The sequence below is a fragment of the Anomaloglossus baeobatrachus genome, unplaced genomic scaffold (genome assembly GCF_048569485.1).
Source record: "Anomaloglossus baeobatrachus isolate aAnoBae1 unplaced genomic scaffold, aAnoBae1.hap1 Scaffold_2681, whole genome shotgun sequence".
Lineage (NCBI taxonomy): Eukaryota > Metazoa > Chordata > Amphibia > Anura > Aromobatidae > Anomaloglossus > Anomaloglossus baeobatrachus.
The window spans coordinates 34,419-54,731 of NW_027442198.1; the positions used below are offsets into that span (position 1 = coordinate 34,419).

The window sequence follows — 20,313 nt, forward strand, 5'->3', positions numbered from 1 at the left end:
GGATTCACCTGCTGCTGCAGTGACCACAGGTGTGATAAGATCTAGAATTGGCATCTGGTGCGATCTCTCCGCTTCCACTCCAAAGAAAGTTACCTGTTTATTCCTATCATGCATTGGTTTTTGGGGTTTTCTTTGAGTAATGATGATCTCTTTAGTAGTCTGTTGGCGCCCTCTCCTGGAGGAATAGTTTGCTTGCTCTTGGACATTCTAAAAGAGAGGTCATGATAGACATTGAGCTTCTGAGCTCAATTGGGGACAGTCATGGGTGATGAATGTTTGCAACCTACTGCGAAGCCTCATACCGCAATATAAGGAACGTCAAATACTAAGAAAGGGCGGCCTATGAAAGAATTACTACTTTCAATAAGTACACTTAAACGGCTAATTGGGAATAGAAAAACTGTAAAAAGCCCTCTGAGAAAGCCCCCCTCTAACCTTTGATAGTAAGCTTTTCTGTAGTCTGCCTGTTGATGTATTTTCCGTTTGAACTGTGCACAACATGAAGAGACGGAACACTGGCGGCTTGTCACAATGCCCCCCGATGACATCACAATAGCGCTGCTGCCTAGAAAACAAGCTGCGCAGAAGAAGTTGTTCTTTGGGTGGGAGGGTGGGCTAGTGGAAGGAGGGGGCAATCTCTTTTTTTCCCGGGTGGTAGGGGGATGACAGGAGAAGGGAAGCGGGTGGTGAGAAAGGTACAGAGGGCAGGGTTTGGGGGCTGGGAAGGAAAGGGAAAAGATTAGGGTTTGGGGATGATGAAAGGGCTTTCTACGGGTAAGGATGGCAAAGGGTGGCAGTGACGGAAAGTCAGGCAACCTGTCCTGTCCGTCTTTTTGTATCGTGAATTGGAAAGACTGCAAGGGGGAGGGGAGTTGCTTGCGCCCTAAAGGAGGAGTTATTCAGATTCATTGCAGTGGGCGGCGGCTGCAAAACGCACCATTCTTCTTGTTTTTGCTCTGCAAAGCAGCCTTTTCAAGGGTTGGCTTGGGTGACAAAATGTCTTGTGTAGGCGTGGGTTTGTCTCCCTCTCGCTCTCTCTCCCTAAGATGTGTCCGGCATAGGCCAGGGTGCCACTCGAGGCCCAAACCAATTCTGGTTATCGCTTCTCGGCCTTTTGGCTAAGATCAAGTGTAGTCCCTTCATTGGGTTTGCCTTGGTCTTGGCTGGGAGGGGCCCGGGCTTGCACAACCGCCGGCCTTGGGGATTGTTGCGCCTTTTGGTGCTTACGTCCCCTTCTGGCTGGTGGTTCCTGGGCTCGGGAGGCGATCACCTGCGGCACTGCGCTTTTGTGTGGTGGCCGATGACCGTTTTCTGAAATTTGCGGATGAAATCTCATCTGTTCTTATCAGTTTAATATCTGATACGTCCCCTATCTGGGGACCATATATTAAATGGATTTTTAGAACAGGGAGATGGAAAAAGAGCTTGCTCTGTCCACTCCACGCATTGACCTGGTATTGCAGTACCTCCAGGAACGGTGCACCCCTTCTTAACCCAGTTTCCAAAAGCAGAACTCAATTCACCTGATTCATATTAGCCCGATTTAATGAATTGGAAGAAAGCATACGTCTTCATATGCACCTCAATTTGGCCCATTCACTTTTCACACTTCCTCCTTTTGTTTTTTATCTTTCACACTTTTGACTTTCTTTATTCATCCAAATAGCAAACTCATCACCACTCAACCTGACCAACTCGGCTATGTCCCCGTGCTGCAGTTCTCTGTCTTATCTAGATCATTTGCAATTGAATGGAATAGATCCCTTTTGGACAAAGTGGATTCACCTGCTGCTGCAGTGACCACAGGTGTGATAAGATCTAGAATTGGCATCTGGTGCGATCTCTCCGCTTCCACTCCAAAGAAAGTTACCTGTTTATTCCTATCATGCATTGGTTTTTGGGGTTTTCTTTGAGTAATGATGATCTCTTTAGTAGTCTGTTGGCGCCCTCTCCTGGAGGAATAGTTTGCTTGCTCTTGGACATTCTAAAAGAGAGGTCATGATAGACATTGAGCTTCTGAGCTCAATTGGGGACAGTCATGGGTGATGAATGTTTGCAACCTACTGCGAAGCCTCATACCGCAATATAAGGAACGTCAAATACTAAGAAAGGGCGGCCTATGAAAGAATTACTACTTTCAATAAGTACACTTAAACGGCTAATTGGGAATAGAAAAACTGTAAAAAGCCCTCTGAGAAAGCCCCCCTCTAACCTTTGATAGTAAGCTTTTCTGTAGTCTGCCTGTTGATGTATTTTCCGTTTGAACTGTGCACAACATGAAGAGACGGAACACTGGCGGCTTGTCACAATGCCCCCCGATGACATCACAATAGCGCTGCTGCCTAGAAAACAAGCTGCGCAGAAGAAGTTGTTCTTTGGGTGGGAGGGTGGGCTAGTGGAAGGAGGGGGCAATCTCTTTTTTTCCCGGGTGGTAGGGGGATGACAGGAGAAGGGAAGCGGGTGGTGAGAAAGGTACAGAGGGCAGGGTTTGGGGGCTGGGAAGGAAAGGGAAAAGATTAGGGTTTGGGGATGATGAAAGGGCTTTCTACGGGTAAGGATGGCAAAGGGTGGCAGTGACGGAAAGTCAGGCAACCTGTCCTGTCCGTCTTTTTGTATCGTGAATTGGAAAGACTGCAAGGGGGAGGGGAGTTGCTTGCGCCCTAAAGGAGGAGTTATTCAGATTCATTGCAGTGGGCGGCGGCTGCAAAACGCACCATTCTTCTTGTTTTTGCTCTGCAAAGCAGCCTTTTCAAGGGTTGGCTTGGGTGACAAAATGTCTTGTGTAGGCGTGGGTTTGTCTCCCTCTCGCTCTCTCTCCCTAAGATGTGTCCGGCATAGGCCAGGGTGCCACTCGAGGCCCAAACCAATTCTGGTTATCGCTTCTCGGCCTTTTGGCTAAGATCAAGTGTAGTATCTGTTCTTATCAGTTTAATATCTGATACGTCCCCTATCTGGGGACCATATATTAAATGGATTTTTAGAACAGGGAGATGGAAAAAGAGCTTGCTCTGTCCACTCCACGCATTGACCTGGTATTGCAGTACCTCCAGGAACGGTGCACCCCTTCTTAACCCAGTTTCCAAAAGCAGAACTCAATTCACCTGATTCATATTAGCCCGATTTAATGAATTGGAAGAAAGCATACGTCTTCATATGCACCTCAATTTGGCCCATTCACTTTTCACACTTCCTCCTTTTGTTTTTTATCTTTCACACTTTTGACTTTCTTTATTCATCCAAATAGCAAACTCATCACCACTCAACCTGACCAACTCGGCTATGTCCCCGTGCTGCAGTTCTCTGTCTTATCTAGATCATTTGCAATTGAATGGAATAGATCCCTTTTGGACAAAGTGGATTCACCTGCTGCTGCAGTGACCACAGGTGTGATAAGATCTAGAATTGGCATCTGGTGCGATCTCTCCGCTTCCACTCCAAAGAAAGTTACCTGTTTATTCCTATCATGCATTGGTTTTTGGGGTTTTCTTTGAGTAATGATGATCTCTTTAGTAGTCTGTTGGCGCCCTCTCCTGGAGGAATAGTTTGCTTGCTCTTGGACATTCTAAAAGAGAGGTCATGATAGACATTGAGCTTCTGAGCTCAATTGGGGACAGTCATGGGTGATGAATGTTTGCAACCTACTGCGAAGCCTCATACCGCAATATAAGGAACGTCAAATACTAAGAAAGGGCGGCCTATGAAAGAATTACTACTTTCAATAAGTACACTTAAACGGCTAATTGGGAATAGAAAAACTGTAAAAAGCCCTCTGAGAAAGCCCCCCTCTAACCTTTGATAGTAAGCTTTTCTGTAGTCTGCCTGTTGATGTATTTTCCGTTTGAACTGTGCACAACATGAAGAGACGGAACACTGGCGGCTTGTCACAATGCCCCCCGATGACATCACAATAGCGCTGCTGCCTAGAAAACAAGCTGCGCAGAAGAAGTTGTTCTTTGGGTGGGAGGGTGGGCTAGTGGAAGGAGGGGGCAATCTCTTTTTTTCCCGGGTGGTAGGGGGATGACAGGAGAAGGGAAGCGGGTGGTGAGAAAGGTACAGAGGGCAGGGTTTGGGGGCTGGGAAGGAAAGGGAAAAGATTAGGGTTTGGGGATGATGAAAGGGCTTTCTACGGGTAAGGATGGCAAAGGGTGGCAGTGACGGAAAGTCAGGCAACCTGTCCTGTCCGTCTTTTTGTATCGTGAATTGGAAAGACTGCAAGGGGGAGGGGAGTTGCTTGCGCCCTAAAGGAGGAGTTATTCAGATTCATTGCAGTGGGCGGCGGCTGCAAAACGCACCATTCTTCTTGTTTTTGCTCTGCAAAGCAGCCTTTTCAAGGGTTGGCTTGGGTGACAAAATGTCTTGTGTAGGCGTGGGTTTGTCTCCCTCTCGCTCTCTCTCCCTAAGATGTGTCCGGCATAGGCCAGGGTGCCACTCGAGGCCCAAACCAATTCTGGTTATCGCTTCTCGGCCTTTTGGCTAAGATCAAGTGTAGTATCTGTTCTTATCAGTTTAATATCTGATACGTCCCCTATCTGGGGACCATATATTAAATGGATTTTTAGAACAGGGAGATGGAAAAAGAGCTTGCTCTGTCCACTCCACGCATTGACCTGGTATTGCAGTACCTCCAGGAACGGTGCACCCCTTCTTAACCCAGTTTCCAAAAGCAGAACTCAATTCACCTGATTCATATTAGCCCGATTTAATGAATTGGAAGAAAGCATACGTCTTCATATGCACCTCAATTTGGCCCATTCACTTTTCACACTTCCTCCTTTTGTTTTTTATCTTTCACACTTTTGACTTTCTTTATTCATCCAAATAGCAAACTCATCACCACTCAACCTGACCAACTCGGCTATGTCCCCGTGCTGCAGTTCTCTGTCTTATCTAGATCATTTGCAATTGAATGGAATAGATCCCTTTTGGACAAAGTGGATTCACCTGCTGCTGCAGTGACCACAGGTGTGATAAGATCTAGAATTGGCATCTGGTGCGATCTCTCCGCTTCCACTCCAAAGAAAGTTACCTGTTTATTCCTATCATGCATTGGTTTTTGGGGTTTTCTTTGAGTAATGATGATCTCTTTAGTAGTCTGTTGGCGCCCTCTCCTGGAGGAATAGTTTGCTTGCTCTTGGACATTCTAAAAGAGAGGTCATGATAGACATTGAGCTTCTGAGCTCAATTGGGGACAGTCATGGGTGATGAATGTTTGCAACCTACTGCGAAGCCTCATACCGCAATATAAGGAACGTCAAATACTAAGAAAGGGCGGCCTATGAAAGAATTACTACTTTCAATAAGTACACTTAAACGGCTAATTGGGAATAGAAAAACTGTAAAAAGCCCTCTGAGAAAGCCCCCCTCTAACCTTTGATAGTAAGCTTTTCTGTAGTCTGCCTGTTGATGTATTTTCCGTTTGAACTGTGCACAACATGAAGAGACGGAACACTGGCGGCTTGTCACAATGCCCCCCGATGACATCACAATAGCGCTGCTGCCTAGAAAACAAGCTGCGCAGAAGAAGTTGTTCTTTGGGTGGGAGGGTGGGCTAGTGGAAGGAGGGGGCAATCTCTTTTTTTCCCGGGTGGTAGGGGGATGACAGGAGAAGGGAAGCGGGTGGTGAGAAAGGTACAGAGGGCAGGGTTTGGGGGCTGGGAAGGAAAGGGAAAAGATTAGGGTTTGGGGATGATGAAAGGGCTTTCTACGGGTAAGGATGGCAAAGGGTGGCAGTGACGGAAAGTCAGGCAACCTGTCCTGTCCGTCTTTTTGTATCGTGAATTGGAAAGACTGCAGGGGGGAGGGGAGTTGCTTGCGCCCTAAAGGAGGAGTTATTCAGATTCATTGCAGTGGGCGGCGGCTGCAAAACGCACCATTCTTCTTGTTTTTGCTCTGCAAAGCAGCCTTTTCAAGGGTTGGCTTGGGTGACAAAATGTCTTGTGTAGGCGTGGGTTTGTCTCCCTCTCGCTCTCTCTCCCTAAGATGTGTCCGGCATAGGCCAGGGTGCCACTCGAGGCCCAAACCAATTCTGGTTATCGCTTCTCGGCCTTTTGGCTAAGATCAAGTGTAGTATCTGTTCTTATCAGTTTAATATCTGATACGTCCCCTATCTGGGGACCATATATTAAATGGATTTTTAGAACAGGGAGATGGAAAAAGAGCTTGCTCTGTCCACTCCACGCATTGACCTGGTATTGCAGTACCTCCAGGAACGGTGCACCCCTTCTTAACCCAGTTTCCAAAAGCAGAACTCAATTCACCTGATTCATATTAGCCCGATTTAATGAATTGGAAGAAAGCATACGTCTTCATATGCACCTCAATTTGGCCCATTCACTTTTCACACTTCCTCCTTTTGTTTTTTATCTTTCACACTTTTGACTTTCTTTATTCATCCAAATAGCAAACTCATCACCACTCAACCTGACCAACTCGGCTATGTCCCCGTGCTGCAGTTCTCTGTCTTATCTAGATCATTTGCAATTGAATGGAATAGATCCCTTTTGGACAAAGTGGATTCACCTGCTGCTGCAGTGACCACAGGTGTGATAAGATCTAGAATTGGCATCTGGTGCGATCTCTCCGCTTCCACTCCAAAGAAAGTTACCTGTTTATTCCTATCATGCATTGGTTTTTGGGGTTTTCTTTGAGTAATGATGATCTCTTTAGTAGTCTGTTGGCGCCCTCTCCTGGAGGAATAGTTTGCTTGCTCTTGGACATTCTAAAAGAGAGGTCATGATAGACATTGAGCTTCTGAGCTCAATTGGGGACAGTCATGGGTGATGAATGTTTGCAACCTACTGCGAAGCCTCATACCGCAATATAAGGAACGTCAAATACTAAGAAAGGGCGGCCTATGAAAGAATTACTACTTTCAATAAGTACACTTAAACGGCTAATTGGGAATAGAAAAACTGTAAAAAGCCCTCTGAGAAAGCCCCCCTCTAACCTTTGATAGTAAGCTTTTCTGTAGTCTGCCTGTTGATGTATTTTCCGTTTGAACTGTGCACAACATGAAGAGACGGAACACTGGCGGCTTGTCACAATGCCCCCCGATGACATCACAATAGCGCTGCTGCCTAGAAAACAAGCTGCGCAGAAGAAGTTGTTCTTTGGGTGGGAGGGTGGGCTAGTGGAAGGAGGGGGCAATCTCTTTTTTTCCCGGGTGGTAGGGGGATGACAGGAGAAGGGAAGCGGGTGGTGAGAAAGGTACAGAGGGCAGGGTTTGGGGGCTGGGAAGGAAAGGGAAAAGATTATGGTTTGGGGATGATGAAAGGGCTTTCTACGGGTAAGGATGGCAAAGGGTGGCAGTGACGGAAAGTCAGGCAACCTGTCCTGTCCGTCTTTTTGTATCGTGAATTGGAAAGACTGCAAGGGGGAGGGGAGTTGCTTGCGCCCTAAAGGAGGAGTTATTCAGATTCATTGCAGTGGGCGGCGGCTGCAAAACGCACCATTCTTCTTGTTTTTGCTCTGCAAAGCAGCCTTTTCAAGGGTTGGCTTGGGTGACAAAATGTCTTGTGTAGGCGTGGGTTTGTCTCCCTCTCGCTCTCTCTCCCTAAGATGTGTCCGGCATAGGCCAGGGTGCCACTCGAGGCCCAAACCAATTCTGGTTATCGCTTCTCGGCCTTTTGGCTAAGATCAAGTGTAGTATCGTTCGAAAAGGTGGTTTAAGGCTCCGGCCACCTTAGTACAATGATGCAATGCACACTGGAAGGTTGCGCTTGTTAGTACTTTGGGAGGATAGTATATCCATCTAGAGGAAACCATGGCCCTACCAGGATCGAGGCTATTAGACTGAGTAAGTGTGGGGGCTATGGTGCAATGTGCCCCAGGATTGACGACCCTGGAGTGAGTCTGAGCTTGCTGGCTTTGGACCCCGGCAAGCCTTGGGCTCTGTAGCACACCGTACCTTGCCCTTTCATACTTTCTGAGCATATTGCTCTATCCCGGCCTTCTGGCTAGGAAGGGAAATTTTTATAATCATGGTCGGAGGTCCGTTCAGCTTTGGGCTGAGAAACCAACACCCGGTTGGAGGTCCGGGTCAGCTTCGGCTGAGAAACCAACACCCGGTTGGAGGTCCGGGTCAGCTTCGGCTGAGAAACCAACACCCGGTTGGAGGTCCGGGTCAGCTTCGGCTGAGAAACCAACACCCGGTTGGAGGTCCGGTTAGCCTTGGGCTGAGAAACCAACACCGGTTGACGGTCCGGGCAGTTTCGGCTGCGAAACCAACAACTAGTAGCTCTCTACTCCACTTGGGTAAGATGCCTGGGTGGACGCTGGGAGCAACGACAAGGCTCAACCAGGCTTCGGCTTGGGGGAGCACCGAAGATCCCTGACCCTTGCTGTGGCCTTCTGGCTCGGAGGGACGGGGTTGATTTTTGGGGACCCTCTCCTCACGGAGGGGTCCACACGAATCCTAGCCTTTGCACTGTTTTTGGTGTGACTTCGGTCATGCATTTTTTGCGGTGCTTTGGAAAGCTTCATTAAATCAAAATCTGTTCTTATCAGTTTAATATCTGATACGTCCCCTATCTGGGGACCATATATTAAATGGATTTTTAGAACAGGGAGATGGAAAAAGAGCTTGCTCTGTCCACTCCACGCATTGACCTGGTATTGCAGTACCTCCAGGAACGGTGCACCCCTTCTTAACCCAGTTTCCAAAAGCAGAACTCAATTCACCTGATTCATATTAGCCCGATTTAATGAATTGGAAGAAAGCATACGTCTTCATATGCACCTCAATTTGGCCCATTCACTTTTCACACTTCCTCCTTTTGTTTTTTATCTTTCACACTTTTGACTTTCTTTATTCATCCAAATAGCAAACTCATCACCACTCAACCTGACCAACTCGGCTATGTCCCCGTGCTGCAGTTCTCTGTCTTATCTAGATCATTTGCAATTGAATGGAATAGATCCCTTTTGGACAAAGTGGATTCACCTGCTGCTGCAGTGACCACAGGTGTGATAAGATCTAGAATTGGCATCTGGTGCGATCTCTCCGCTTCCACTCCAAAGAAAGTTACCTGTTTATTCCTATCATGCATTGGTTTTTGGGGTTTTCTTTGAGTAATGATGATCTCTTTAGTAGTCTGTTGGCGCCCTCTCCTGGAGGAATAGTTTGCTTGCTCTTGGACATTCTAAAAGAGAGGTCATGATAGACATTGAGCTTCTGAGCTCAATTGGGGACAGTCATGGGTGATGAATGTTTGCAACCTACTGCGAAGCCTCATACCGCAATATAAGGAACGTCAAATACTAAGAAAGGGCGGCCTATGAAAGAATTACTACTTTCAATAAGTACACTTAAACGGCTAATTGGGAATAGAAAAACTGTAAAAAGCCCTCTGAGAAAGCCCCCCTCTAACCTTTGATAGTAAGCTTTTCTGTAGTCTGCCTGTTGATGTATTTTCCGTTTGAACTGTGCACAACATGAAGAGACGGAACACTGGCGGCTTGTCACAATGCCCCCCGATGACATCACAATAGCGCTGCTGCCTAGAAAACAAGCTGCGCAGAAGAAGTTGTTCTTTGGGTGGGAGGGTGGGCTAGTGGAAGGAGGGGGCAATCTCTTTTTTTCCCGGGTGGTAGGGGGATGACAGGAGAAGGGAAGCGGGTGGTGAGAAAGGTACAGAGGGCAGGGTTTGGGGGCTGGGAAGGAAAGGGAAAAGATTAGGGTTTGGGGATGATGAAAGGGCTTTCTACGGGTAAGGATGGCAAAGGGTGGCAGTGACGGAAAGTCAGGCAACCTGTCCTGTCCGTCTTTTTGTATCGTGAATTGGAAAGACTGCAAGGGGGAGGGGAGTTGCTTGCGCCCTAAAGGAGGAGTTATTCAGATTCATTGCAGTGGGCGGCGGCTGCAAAACGCACCATTCTTCTTGTTTTTGCTCTGCAAAGCAGCCTTTTCAAGGGTTGGCTTGGGTGACAAAATGTCTTGTGTAGGCGTGGGTTTGTCTCCCTCTCGCTCTCTCTCCCTAAGATGTGTCCGGCATAGGCCAGGGTGCCACTCGAGGCCCAAACCAATTCTGGTTATCGCTTCTCGGCCTTTTGGCTAAGATCAAGTGTAGTATCTGTTCTTATCAGTTTAATATCTGATACGTCCCCTATCTGGGGACCATATATTAAATGGATTTTTAGAACAGGGAGATGGAAAAAGAGCTTGCTCTGTCCACTCCACGCATTGACCTGGTATTGCAGTACCTCCAGGAACGGTGCACCCCTTCTTAACCCAGTTTCCAAAAGCAGAACTCAATTCACCTGATTCATATTAGCCCGATTTAATGAATTGGAAGAAAGCATACGTCTTCATATGCACCTCAATTTGGCCCATTCACTTTTCACACTTCCTCCTTTTGTTTTTTATCTTTCACACTTTTGACTTTCTTTATTCATCCAAATAGCAAACTCATCACCACTCAACCTGACCAACTCGGCTATGTCCCCGTGCTGCAGTTCTCTGTCTTATCTAGATCATTTGCAATTGAATGGAATAGATCCCTTTTGGACAAAGTGGATTCACCTGCTGCTGCAGTGACCACAGGTGTGATAAGATCTAGAATTGGCATCTGGTGCGATCTCTCCGCTTCCACTCCAAAGAAAGTTACCTGTTTATTCCTATCATGCATTGGTTTTTGGGGTTTTCTTTGAGTAATGATGATCTCTTTAGTAGTCTGTTGGCGCCCTCTCCTGGAGGAATAGTTTGCTTGCTCTTGGACATTCTAAAAGAGAGGTCATGATAGACATTGAGCTTCTGAGCTCAATTGGGGACAGTCATGGGTGATGAATGTTTGCAACCTACTGCGAAGCCTCATACCGCAATATAAGGAACGTCAAATACTAAGAAAGGGCGGCCTATGAAAGAATTACTACTTTCAATAAGTACACTTAAACGGCTAATTGGGAATAGAAAAACTGTAAAAAGCCCTCTGAGAAAGCCCCCCTCTAACCTTTGATAGTAAGCTTTTCTGTAGTCTGCCTGTTGATGTATTTTCCGTTTGAACTGTGCACAACATGAAGAGACGGAACACTGGCGGCTTGTCACAATGCCCCCCGATGACATCACAATAGCGCTGCTGCCTAGAAAACAAGCTGCGCAGAAGAAGTTGTTCTTTGGGTGGGAGGGTGGGCTAGTGGAAGGAGGGGGCAATCTCTTTTTTTCCCGGGTGGTAGGGGGATGACAGGAGAAGGGAAGCGGGTGGTGAGAAAGGTACAGAGGGCAGGGTTTGGGGGCTGGGAAGGAAAGGGAAAAGATTAGGGTTTGGGGATGATGAAAGGGCTTTCTACGGGTAAGGATGGCAAAGGGTGGCAGTGACGGAAAGTCAGGCAACCTGTCCTGTCCGTCTTTTTGTATCGTGAATTGGAAAGACTGCAAGGGGGAGGGGAGTTGCTTGCGCCCTAAAGGAGGAGTTATTCAGATTCATTGCAGTGGGCGGCGGCTGCAAAACGCACCATTCTTCTTGTTTTTGCTCTGCAAAGCAGCCTTTTCAAGGGTTGGCTTGGGTGACAAAATGTCTTGTGTAGGCGTGGGTTTGTCTCCCTCTCGCTCTCTCTCCCTAAGATGTGTCCGGCATAGGCCAGGGTGCCACTCGAGGCCCAAACCAATTCTGGTTATCGCTTCTCGGCCTTTTGGCTAAGATCAAGTGTAGTATCTGTTCTTATCAGTTTAATATCTGATACGTCCCCTATCTGGGGACCATATATTAAATGGATTTTTAGAACAGGGAGATGGAAAAAGAGCTTGCTCTGTCCACTCCACGCATTGACCTGGTATTGCAGTACCTCCAGGAACGGTGCACCCCTTCTTAACCCAGTTTCCAAAAGCAGAACTCAATTCACCTGATTCATATTAGCCCGATTTAATGAATTGGAAGAAAGCATACGTCTTCATATGCACCTCAATTTGGCCCATTCACTTTTCACACTTCCTCCTTTTGTTTTTTATCTTTCACACTTTTGACTTTCTTTATTCATCCAAATAGCAAACTCATCACCACTCAACCTGACCAACTCGGCTATGTCCCCGTGCTGCAGTTCTCTGTCTTATCTAGATCATTTGCAATTGAATGGAATAGATCCCTTTTGGACAAAGTGGATTCACCTGCTGCTGCAGTGACCACAGGTGTGATAAGATCTAGAATTGGCATCTGGTGCGATCTCTCCGCTTCCACTCCAAAGAAAGTTACCTGTTTATTCCTATCATGCATTGGTTTTTGGGGTTTTCTTTGAGTAATGATGATCTCTTTAGTAGTCTGTTGGCGCCCTCTCCTGGAGGAATAGTTTGCTTGCTCTTGGACATTCTAAAAGAGAGGTCATGATAGACATTGAGCTTCTGAGCTCAATTGGGGACAGTCATGGGTGATGAATGTTTGCAACCTACTGCGAAGCCTCATACCGCAATATAAGGAACGTCAAATACTAAGAAAGGGCGGCCTATGAAAGAATTACTACTTTCAATAAGTACACTTAAACGGCTAATTGGGAATAGAAAAACTGTAAAAAGCCCTCTGAGAAAGCCCCCCTCTAACCTTTGATAGTAAGCTTTTCTGTAGTCTGCCTGTTGATGTATTTTCCGTTTGAACTGTGCACAACATGAAGAGACGGAACACTGGCGGCTTGTCACAATGCCCCCCGATGACATCACAATAGCGCTGCTGCCTAGAAAACAAGCTGCGCAGAAGAAGTTGTTCTTTGGGTGGGAGGGTGGGCTAGTGGAAGGAGGGGGCAATCTCTTTTTTTCCCGGGTGGTAGGGGGATGACAGGAGAAGGGAAGCGGGTGGTGAGAAAGGTACAGAGGGCAGGGTTTGGGGGCTGGGAAGGAAAGGGAAAAGATTAGGGTTTGGGGATGATGAAAGGGCTTTCTACGGGTAAGGATGGCAAAGGGTGGCAGTGACGGAAAGTCAGGCAACCTGTCCTGTCCGTCTTTTTGTATCGTGAATTGGAAAGACTGCAAGGGGGAGGGGAGTTGCTTGCGCCCTAAAGGAGGAGTTATTCAGATTCATTGCAGTGGGCGGCGGCTGCAAAACGCACCATTCTTCTTGTTTTTGCTCTGCAAAGCAGCCTTTTCAAGGGTTGGCTTGGGTGACAAAATGTCTTGTGTAGGCGTGGGTTTGTCTCCCTCTCGCTCTCTCTCCCTAAGATGTGTCCGGCATAGGCCAGGGTGCCACTCGAGGCCCAAACCAATTCTGGTTATCGCTTCTCGGCCTTTTGGCTAAGATCAAGTGTAGTATCTGTTCTTATCAGTTTAATATCTGATACGTCCCCTATCTGGGGACCATATATTAAATGGATTTTTAGAACAGGGAGATGGAAAAAGAGCTTGCTCTGTCCACTCCACGCATTGACCTGGTATTGCAGTACCTCCAGGAACGGTGCACCCCTTCTTAACCCAGTTTCCAAAAGCAGAACTCAATTCACCTGATTCATATTAGCCCGATTTAATGAATTGGAAGAAAGCATACGTCTTCATATGCACCTCAATTTGGCCCATTCACTTTTTACACTTCCTCCTTTTGTTTTTTATCTTTCACACTTTTGACTTTCTTTATTCATCCAAATAGCAAACCCATCACCACTCAACCTGACCAACTCGGCTATGTCCCCGTGCTGCAGTTCTCTGTCTTATCTAGATCATTTGCAATTGAATGGAATAGATCCCTTTTGGACAAAGTGGATTCACCTGCTGCTGCAGTGACCACAGGTGTGATAAGATCTAGAATTGGCATCTGGTGCGATCTCTCCGCTTCCACTCCAAAGAAAGTTACCTGTTTATTCCTATCATGCATTGGTTTTTGGGGTTTTCTTTGAGTAATGATGATCTCTTTAGTAGTCTGTTGGCGCCCTCTCCTGGAGGAATAGTTTGCTTGCTCTTGGACATTCTAAAAGAGAGGTCATGATAGACATTGAGCTTCTGAGCTCAATTGGGGACAGTCATGGGTGATGAATGTTTGCAACCTACTGCGAAGCCTCATACCGCAATATAAGGAACGTCAAATACTAAGAAAGGGCGGCCTATGAAAGAATTACTACTTTCAATAAGTACACTTAAACGGCTAATTGGGAATAGAAAAACTGTAAAAAGCCCTCTGAGAAAGCCCCCCTCTAACCTTTGATAGTAAGCTTTTCTGTAGTCTGCCTGTTGATGTATTTTCCGTTTGAACTGTGCACAACATGAAGAGACGGAACACTGGCGGCTTGTCACAATGCCCCCCGATGACATCACAATAGCGCTGCTGCCTAGAAAACAAGCTGCGCAGAAGAAGTTGTTCTTTGGGTGGGAGGGTGGGCTAGTGGAAGGAGGGGGCAATCTCTTTTTTTCCCGGGTGGTAGGGGGATGACAGGAGAAGGGAAGCGGGTGGTGAGAAAGGTACAGAGGGCAGGGTTTGGGGGCTGGGAAGGAAAGGGAAAAGATTAGGGTTTGGGGATGATGAAAGGGCTTTCTACGGGTAAGGATGGCAAAGGGTGGCAGTGACGGAAAGTCAGGCAACCTGTCCTGTCCGTCTTTTTGTATCGTGAATTGGAAAGACTGCAAGGGGGAGGGGAGTTGCTTGCGCCCTAAAGGAGGAGTTATTCAGATTCATTGCAGTGGGCGGCGGCTGCAAAACGCACCATTCTTCTTGTTTTTGCTCTGCAAAGCAGCCTTTTCAAGGGTTGGCTTGGGTGACAAAATGTCTTGTGTAGGCGTGGGTTTGTCTCCCTCTCGCTCTCTCTCCCTAAGATGTGTCCGGCATAGGCCAGGGTGCCACTCGAGGCCCAAACCAATTCTGGTTATCGCTTCTCGGCCTTTTGGCTAAGATCAAGTGTAGTATCTGTTCTTATCAGTTTAATATCTGATACGTCCCCTATCTGGGGACCATATATTAAATGGATTTTTAGAACAGGGAGATGGAAAAAGAGCTTGCTCTGTCCACTCCACGCATTGACCTGGTATTGCAGTACCTCCAGGAACGGTGCACCCCTTCTTAACCCAGTTTCCAAAAGCAGAACTCAATTCACCTGATTCATATTAGCCCGATTTAATGAATTGGAAGAAAGCATACGTCTTCATATGCACCTCAATTTGGCCCATTCACTTTTCACACTTCCTCCTTTTGTTTTTTATCTTTCACACTTTTGACTTTCTTTATTCATCCAAATAGCAAACTCATCACCACTCAACCTGACCAACTCGGCTATGTCCCCGTGCTGCAGTTCTCTGTCTTATCTAGATCATTTGCAATTGAATGGAATAGATCCCTTTTGGACAAAGTGGATTCACCTGCTGCTGCAGTGACCACAGGTGTGATAAGATCTAGAATTGGCATCTGGTGCGATCTCTCCGCTTCCACTCCAAAGAAAGTTACCTGTTTATTCCTATCATGCATTGGTTTTTGGGGTTTTCTTTGAGTAATGATGATCTCTTTAGTAGTCTGTTGGCGCCCTCTCCTGGAGGAATAGTTTGCTTGCTCTTGGACATTCTAAAAGAGAGGTCATGATAGACATTGAGCTTCTGAGCTCAATTGGGGACAGTCATGGGTGATGAATGTTTGCAACCTACTGCGAAGCCTCATACCGCAATATAAGGAACGTCAAATACTAAGAAAGGGCGGCCTATGAAAGAATTACTACTTTCAATAAGTACACTTAAACGGCTAATTGGGAATAGAAAAACTGTAAAAAGCCCTCTGAGAAAGCCCCCCTCTAACCTTTGATAGTAAGCTTTTCTGTAGTCTGCCTGTTGATGTATTTTCCGTTTGAACTGTGCACAACATGAAGAGACGGAACACTGGCGGCTTGTCACAATGCCCCCCGATGACATCACAATAGCGCTGCTGCCTAGAAAACAAGCTGCGCAGAAGAAGTTGTTCTTTGGGTGGGAGGGTGGGCTAGTGGAAGGAGGGGGCAATCTCTTTTTTTCCCGGGTGGTAGGGGGATGACAGGAGAAGGGAAGCGGGTGGTGAGAAAGGTACAGAGGGCAGGGTTTGGGGGCTGGGAAGGAAAGGGAAAAGATTAGGGTTTGGGGATGATGAAAGGGCTTTCTACGGGTAAGGATGGCAAAGGGTGGCAGTGACGGAAAGTCAGGCAACCTGTCCTGTCCGTCTTTTTGTATCGTGAATTGGAAAGACTGCAAGGGGGAGGGGAGTTGCTTGCGCCCTAAAGGAGGAGTTATTCAGATTCATTGCAGTGGGCGGCGGCTGCAAAACGCACCATTCTTCTTGTTTTTGCTCTGCAAAGCAGCCTTTTCAAGGGTTGGCTTGGGTGACAAAATGTCTTGTGTAGGCGTGGGTTTGTCTCCCTCTCGCTCTCTCTCCCTAAGATGTGTCCGGCATAGGCCAGGGTGCCACTCGAGGCCCAAACCAATTCTGGTTATCGCTTCTCGGCCTTTTGGCTAAGATCAAGTGTAGTATCTGTTCTTATCAGTTTAATATCTGATACGTCCCCTATCTGGGGACCATATATTAAATGGATTTTTAGAACAGGGAGATGGAAAAAGAGCTTGCTCTGTCCACTCCACGCATTGACCTGGTATTGCAGTACCTCCAGGAACGGTGCACCCCTTCTTAACCCAGTTTCCAAAAGCAGAACTCAATTCACCTGATTCATATTAGCCCGATTTAATGAATTGGAAGAAAGCATACGTCTTCATATGCACCTCAATTTGGCCCATTCACTTTTCACACTTCCTCCTTTTGTTTTTTATCTTTCACACTTTTGACTTTCTTTATTCATCCAAATAGCAAACTCATCACCACTCAACCTGACCAACTCGGCTATGTCCCCGTGCTGCAGTTCTCTGTCTTATCTAGATCATTTGCAATTGAATGGAATAGATCCCTTTTGGACAAAGTGGATTCACCTGCTGCTGCAGTGACCACAGGTGTGATAAGATCTAGAATTGGCATCTGGTGCGATCTCTCCGCTTCCACTCCAAAGAAAGTTACCTGTTTATTCCTATCATGCATTGGTTTTTGGGGTTTTCTTTGAGTAATGATGATCTCTTTAGTAGTCTGTTGGCGCCCTCTCCTGGAGGAATAGTTTGCTTGCTCTTGGACATTCTAAAAGAGAGGTCATGATAGACATTGAGCTTCTGAGCTCAATTGGGGACAGTCATGGGTGATGAATGTTTGCAACCTACTGCGAAGCCTCATACCGCAATATAAGGAACGTCAAATACTAAGAAAGGGCGGCCTATGAAAGAATTACTACTTTCAATAAGTACACTTAAACGGCTAATTGGGAATAGAAAAACTGTAAAAAGCCCTCTGAGAAAGCCCCCCTCTAACCTTTGATAGTAAGCTTTTCTGTAGTCTGCCTGTTGATGTATTTTCCGTTTGAACTGTGCACAACATGAAGAGACGGAACACTGGCGGCTTGTCACAATGCCCCCCGATGACATCACAATAGCGCTGCTGCCTAGAAAACAAGCTGCGCAGAAGAAGTTGTTCTTTGGGTGGGAGGGTGGGCTAGTGGAAGGAGGGGGCAATCTCTTTTTTTCCCGGGTGGTAGGGGGATGACAGGAGAAGGGAAGCGGGTGGTGAGAAAGGTACAGAGGGCAGGGTTTGGGGGCTGGGAAGGAAAGGGAAAAGATTAGGGTTTGGGGATGATGAAAGGGCTTTCTACGGGTAAGGATGGCAAAGGGTGGCAGTGACGGAAAGTCAGGCAACCTGTCCTGTCCGTCTTTTTGTATCGTGAATTGGAAAGACTGCAAGGGGGAGGGGAGTTGCTTGCGCCCTAAAGGAGGAGTTATTCAGATTCATTGCAGTGGGCGGCGGCTGCAAAACGCACCATTCTTCTTGTTTTTGCTCTGCAAAGCAGCCTTTTCAAGGGTTGGCTTGGGTGACAAAATGTCTTGTGTAGGCGTGGGTTTGTCTCCCTCTCGCTCTCTCTCCCTAAGATGTGTCCGGCATAGGCCAGGGTGCCACTCGAGGCCCAAACCAATTCTGGTTATCGCTTCTCGGCCTTTTGGCTAAGATCAAGTGTAGTATCTGTTCTTATCAGTTTAATATCTGATACGTCCCCTATCTGGGGACCATATATTAAATGGATTTTTAGAACAGGGAGATGGAAAAAGAGCTTGCTCTGTCCACTCCACGCATTGACCTGGTATTGCAGTACCTCCAGGAACGGTGCACCCCTTCTTAACCCAGTTTCCAAAAGCAGAACTCAATTCACCTGATTCATATTAGCCCGATTTAATGAATTGGAAGAAAGCATACGTCTTCATATGCACCTCAATTTGGCCCATTCACTTTTCACACTTCCTCCTTTTGTTTTTTATCTTTCACACTTTTGACTTTCTTTATTCATCCAAATAGCAAACTCATCACCACTCAACCTGACCAACTCGGCTATGTCCCCGTGCTGCAGTTCTCTGTCTTATCTAGATCATTTGCAATTGAATGGAATAGATCCCTTTTGGACAAAGTGGATTCACCTGCTGCTGCAGTGACCACAGGTGTGATAAGATCTAGAATTGGCATCTGGTGCGATCTCTCCGCTTCCACTCCAAAGAAAGTTACCTGTTTATTCCTATCATGCATTGGTTTTTGGGGTTTTCTTTGAGTAATGATGATCTCTTTAGTAGTCTGTTGGCGCCCTCTCCTGGAGGAATAGTTTGCTTGCTCTTGGACATTCTAAAAGAGAGGTCATGATAGACATTGAGCTTCTGAGCTCAATTGGGGACAGTCATGGGTGATGAATGTTTGCAACCTACTGCGAAGCCTCATACCGCAATATAAGGAACGTCAAATACTAAGAAAGGGCGGCCTATGAAAGAATTACTACTTTCAATAAGTACACTTAAACGGCTAATTGGGAATAGAAAAACTGTAAAAAGCCCTCTGAGAAAGCCCCCCTCTAACCTTTGATAGTAAGCTTTTCTGTAGTCTGCCTGTTGATGTATTTTCCGTTTGAACTGTGCACAACATGAAGAGACGGAACACTGGCGGCTTGTCACAATGCCCCCCGATGACATCACAATAGCGCTGCTGCCTAGAAAACAAGCTGCGCAGAAGAAGTTGTTCTTTGGGTGGGAGGGTGGGCTAGTGGAAGGAGGGGGCAATCTCTTTTTTTCCCGGGTGGTAGGGGGATGACAGGAGAAGGGAAGCGGGTGGTGAGAAAGGTACAGAGGGCAGGGTTTGGGGGCTGGGAAGGAAAGGGAAAAGATTAGGGTTTGGGGATGATGAAAGGGCTTTCTACGGGTAAGGATGGCAAAGGGTGGCAGTGACGGAAAGTCAGGCAACCTGTCCTGTCCGTCTTTTTGTATCGTGAATTGGAAAGACTGCAAGGGGGAGGGGAGTTGCTTGCGCCCTAAAGGAGGAGTTATTCAGATTCATTGCAGTGGGCGGCGGCTGCAAAACGCACCATTCTTCTTGTTTTTGCTCTGCAAAGCAGCCTTTTCAAGGGTTGGCTTGGGTGACAAAATGTCTTGTGTAGGCGTGGGTTTGTCTCCCTCTCGCTCTCTCTCCCTAAGATGTGTCCGGCATAGGCCAGGGTGCCACTCGAGGCCCAAACCAATTCTGGTTATCGCTTCTCGGCCTTTTGGCTAAGATCAAGTGTAGTATCTGTTCTTATCAGTTTAATATCTGATACGTCCCCTATCTGGGGACCATATATTAAATGGATTTTTAGAACAGGGAGATGGAAAAAGAGCTTGCTCTGTCCACTCCACGCATTGACCTGGTATTGCAGTACCTCCAGGAACGGTGCACCCCTTCTTAACCCAGTTTCCAAAAGCAGAACTCAATTCACCTGATTCATATTAGCCCGATTTAATGAATTGGAAGAAAGCATACGTCTTCATATGCACCTCAATTTGGCCCATTCACTTTTCACACTTCCTCCTTTTGTTTTTTATCTTTCACACTTTTGACTTTCTTTATTCATCCAAATAGCAAACTCATCACCACTCAACCTGACCAACTCGGCTATGTCCCCGTGCTGCAGTTCTCTGTCTTATCTAGATCATTTGCAATTGAATGGAATAGATCCCTTTTGGACAAAGTGGATTCACCTGCTGCTGCAGTGACCACAGGTGTGATAAGATCTAGAATTGGCATCTGGTGCGATCTCTCCGCTTCCACTCCAAAGAAAGTTACCTGTTTATTCCTATCATGCATTGGTTTTTGGGGTTTTCTTTGAGTAATGATGATCTCTTTAGTAGTCTGTTGGCGCCCTCTCCTGGAGGAATAGTTTGCTTGCTCTTGGACATTCTAAAAGAGAGGTCATGATAGACATTGAGCTTCTGAGCTCAATTGGGGACAGTCATGGGTGATGAATGTTTGCAACCTACTGCGAAGCCTCATACCGCAATATAAGGAACGTCAAATACTAAGAAAG

General features: G+C 46.7%; 12 non-coding genes and 1 pseudogene across 12 annotated transcripts; all 13 read left to right on the plus strand.

Annotated features, from left to right (window-relative positions):
- The first annotated feature begins 1,303 nt into the window (after nucleotides 1-1,303).
- On the plus strand, nucleotides 1,304-1,488 carry LOC142264690 (U2 spliceosomal RNA). Its single transcript, XR_012731149.1, has one exon. It is a non-coding gene; the product is annotated as a U2 spliceosomal RNA (small nuclear RNA).
- Nucleotides 1,489-2,875: 1,387 nt separating this feature from the next.
- On the plus strand, nucleotides 2,876-3,066 carry LOC142264703 (U2 spliceosomal RNA). Its single transcript, XR_012731157.1, has one exon. It is a non-coding gene; the product is annotated as a U2 spliceosomal RNA (small nuclear RNA).
- A 1,387-nt stretch (nucleotides 3,067-4,453) lies between these two features.
- LOC142264704 (U2 spliceosomal RNA) lies at nucleotides 4,454-4,644 on the plus strand. Its single transcript, XR_012731158.1, has one exon. It is a non-coding gene; the product is annotated as a U2 spliceosomal RNA (small nuclear RNA).
- Nucleotides 4,645-6,031: 1,387 nt separating this feature from the next.
- On the plus strand, nucleotides 6,032-6,222 carry LOC142264705 (U2 spliceosomal RNA). The gene has a single exon (XR_012731159.1). It is a non-coding gene; the product is annotated as a U2 spliceosomal RNA (small nuclear RNA).
- A 1,387-nt stretch (nucleotides 6,223-7,609) lies between these two features.
- On the plus strand, nucleotides 7,610-7,751 carry LOC142264695 (U2 spliceosomal RNA; annotated as a pseudogene).
- A 697-nt stretch (nucleotides 7,752-8,448) lies between these two features.
- Nucleotides 8,449-8,644, plus strand: LOC142264688 (U2 spliceosomal RNA). Its single transcript, XR_012731148.1, has one exon. It is a non-coding gene; the product is annotated as a U2 spliceosomal RNA (small nuclear RNA).
- Nucleotides 8,645-10,031: 1,387 nt separating this feature from the next.
- LOC142264706 (U2 spliceosomal RNA) lies at nucleotides 10,032-10,222 on the plus strand. Its single transcript, XR_012731160.1, has one exon. It is a non-coding gene; the product is annotated as a U2 spliceosomal RNA (small nuclear RNA).
- A 1,387-nt stretch (nucleotides 10,223-11,609) lies between these two features.
- Nucleotides 11,610-11,800, plus strand: LOC142264707 (U2 spliceosomal RNA). Its single transcript, XR_012731161.1, has one exon. It is a non-coding gene; the product is annotated as a U2 spliceosomal RNA (small nuclear RNA).
- Nucleotides 11,801-13,187: 1,387 nt separating this feature from the next.
- Nucleotides 13,188-13,378, plus strand: LOC142264708 (U2 spliceosomal RNA). Its single transcript, XR_012731162.1, has one exon. It is a non-coding gene; the product is annotated as a U2 spliceosomal RNA (small nuclear RNA).
- Nucleotides 13,379-14,765: 1,387 nt separating this feature from the next.
- Nucleotides 14,766-14,956, plus strand: LOC142264709 (U2 spliceosomal RNA). Its single transcript, XR_012731163.1, has one exon. It is a non-coding gene; the product is annotated as a U2 spliceosomal RNA (small nuclear RNA).
- A 1,387-nt stretch (nucleotides 14,957-16,343) lies between these two features.
- LOC142264710 (U2 spliceosomal RNA) lies at nucleotides 16,344-16,534 on the plus strand. The gene has a single exon (XR_012731164.1). It is a non-coding gene; the product is annotated as a U2 spliceosomal RNA (small nuclear RNA).
- A 1,387-nt stretch (nucleotides 16,535-17,921) lies between these two features.
- On the plus strand, nucleotides 17,922-18,112 carry LOC142264712 (U2 spliceosomal RNA). The gene has a single exon (XR_012731165.1). It is a non-coding gene; the product is annotated as a U2 spliceosomal RNA (small nuclear RNA).
- A 1,387-nt stretch (nucleotides 18,113-19,499) lies between these two features.
- LOC142264714 (U2 spliceosomal RNA) lies at nucleotides 19,500-19,690 on the plus strand. The gene has a single exon (XR_012731167.1). It is a non-coding gene; the product is annotated as a U2 spliceosomal RNA (small nuclear RNA).
- Nucleotides 19,691-20,313: the final 623 nt, after the last annotated feature.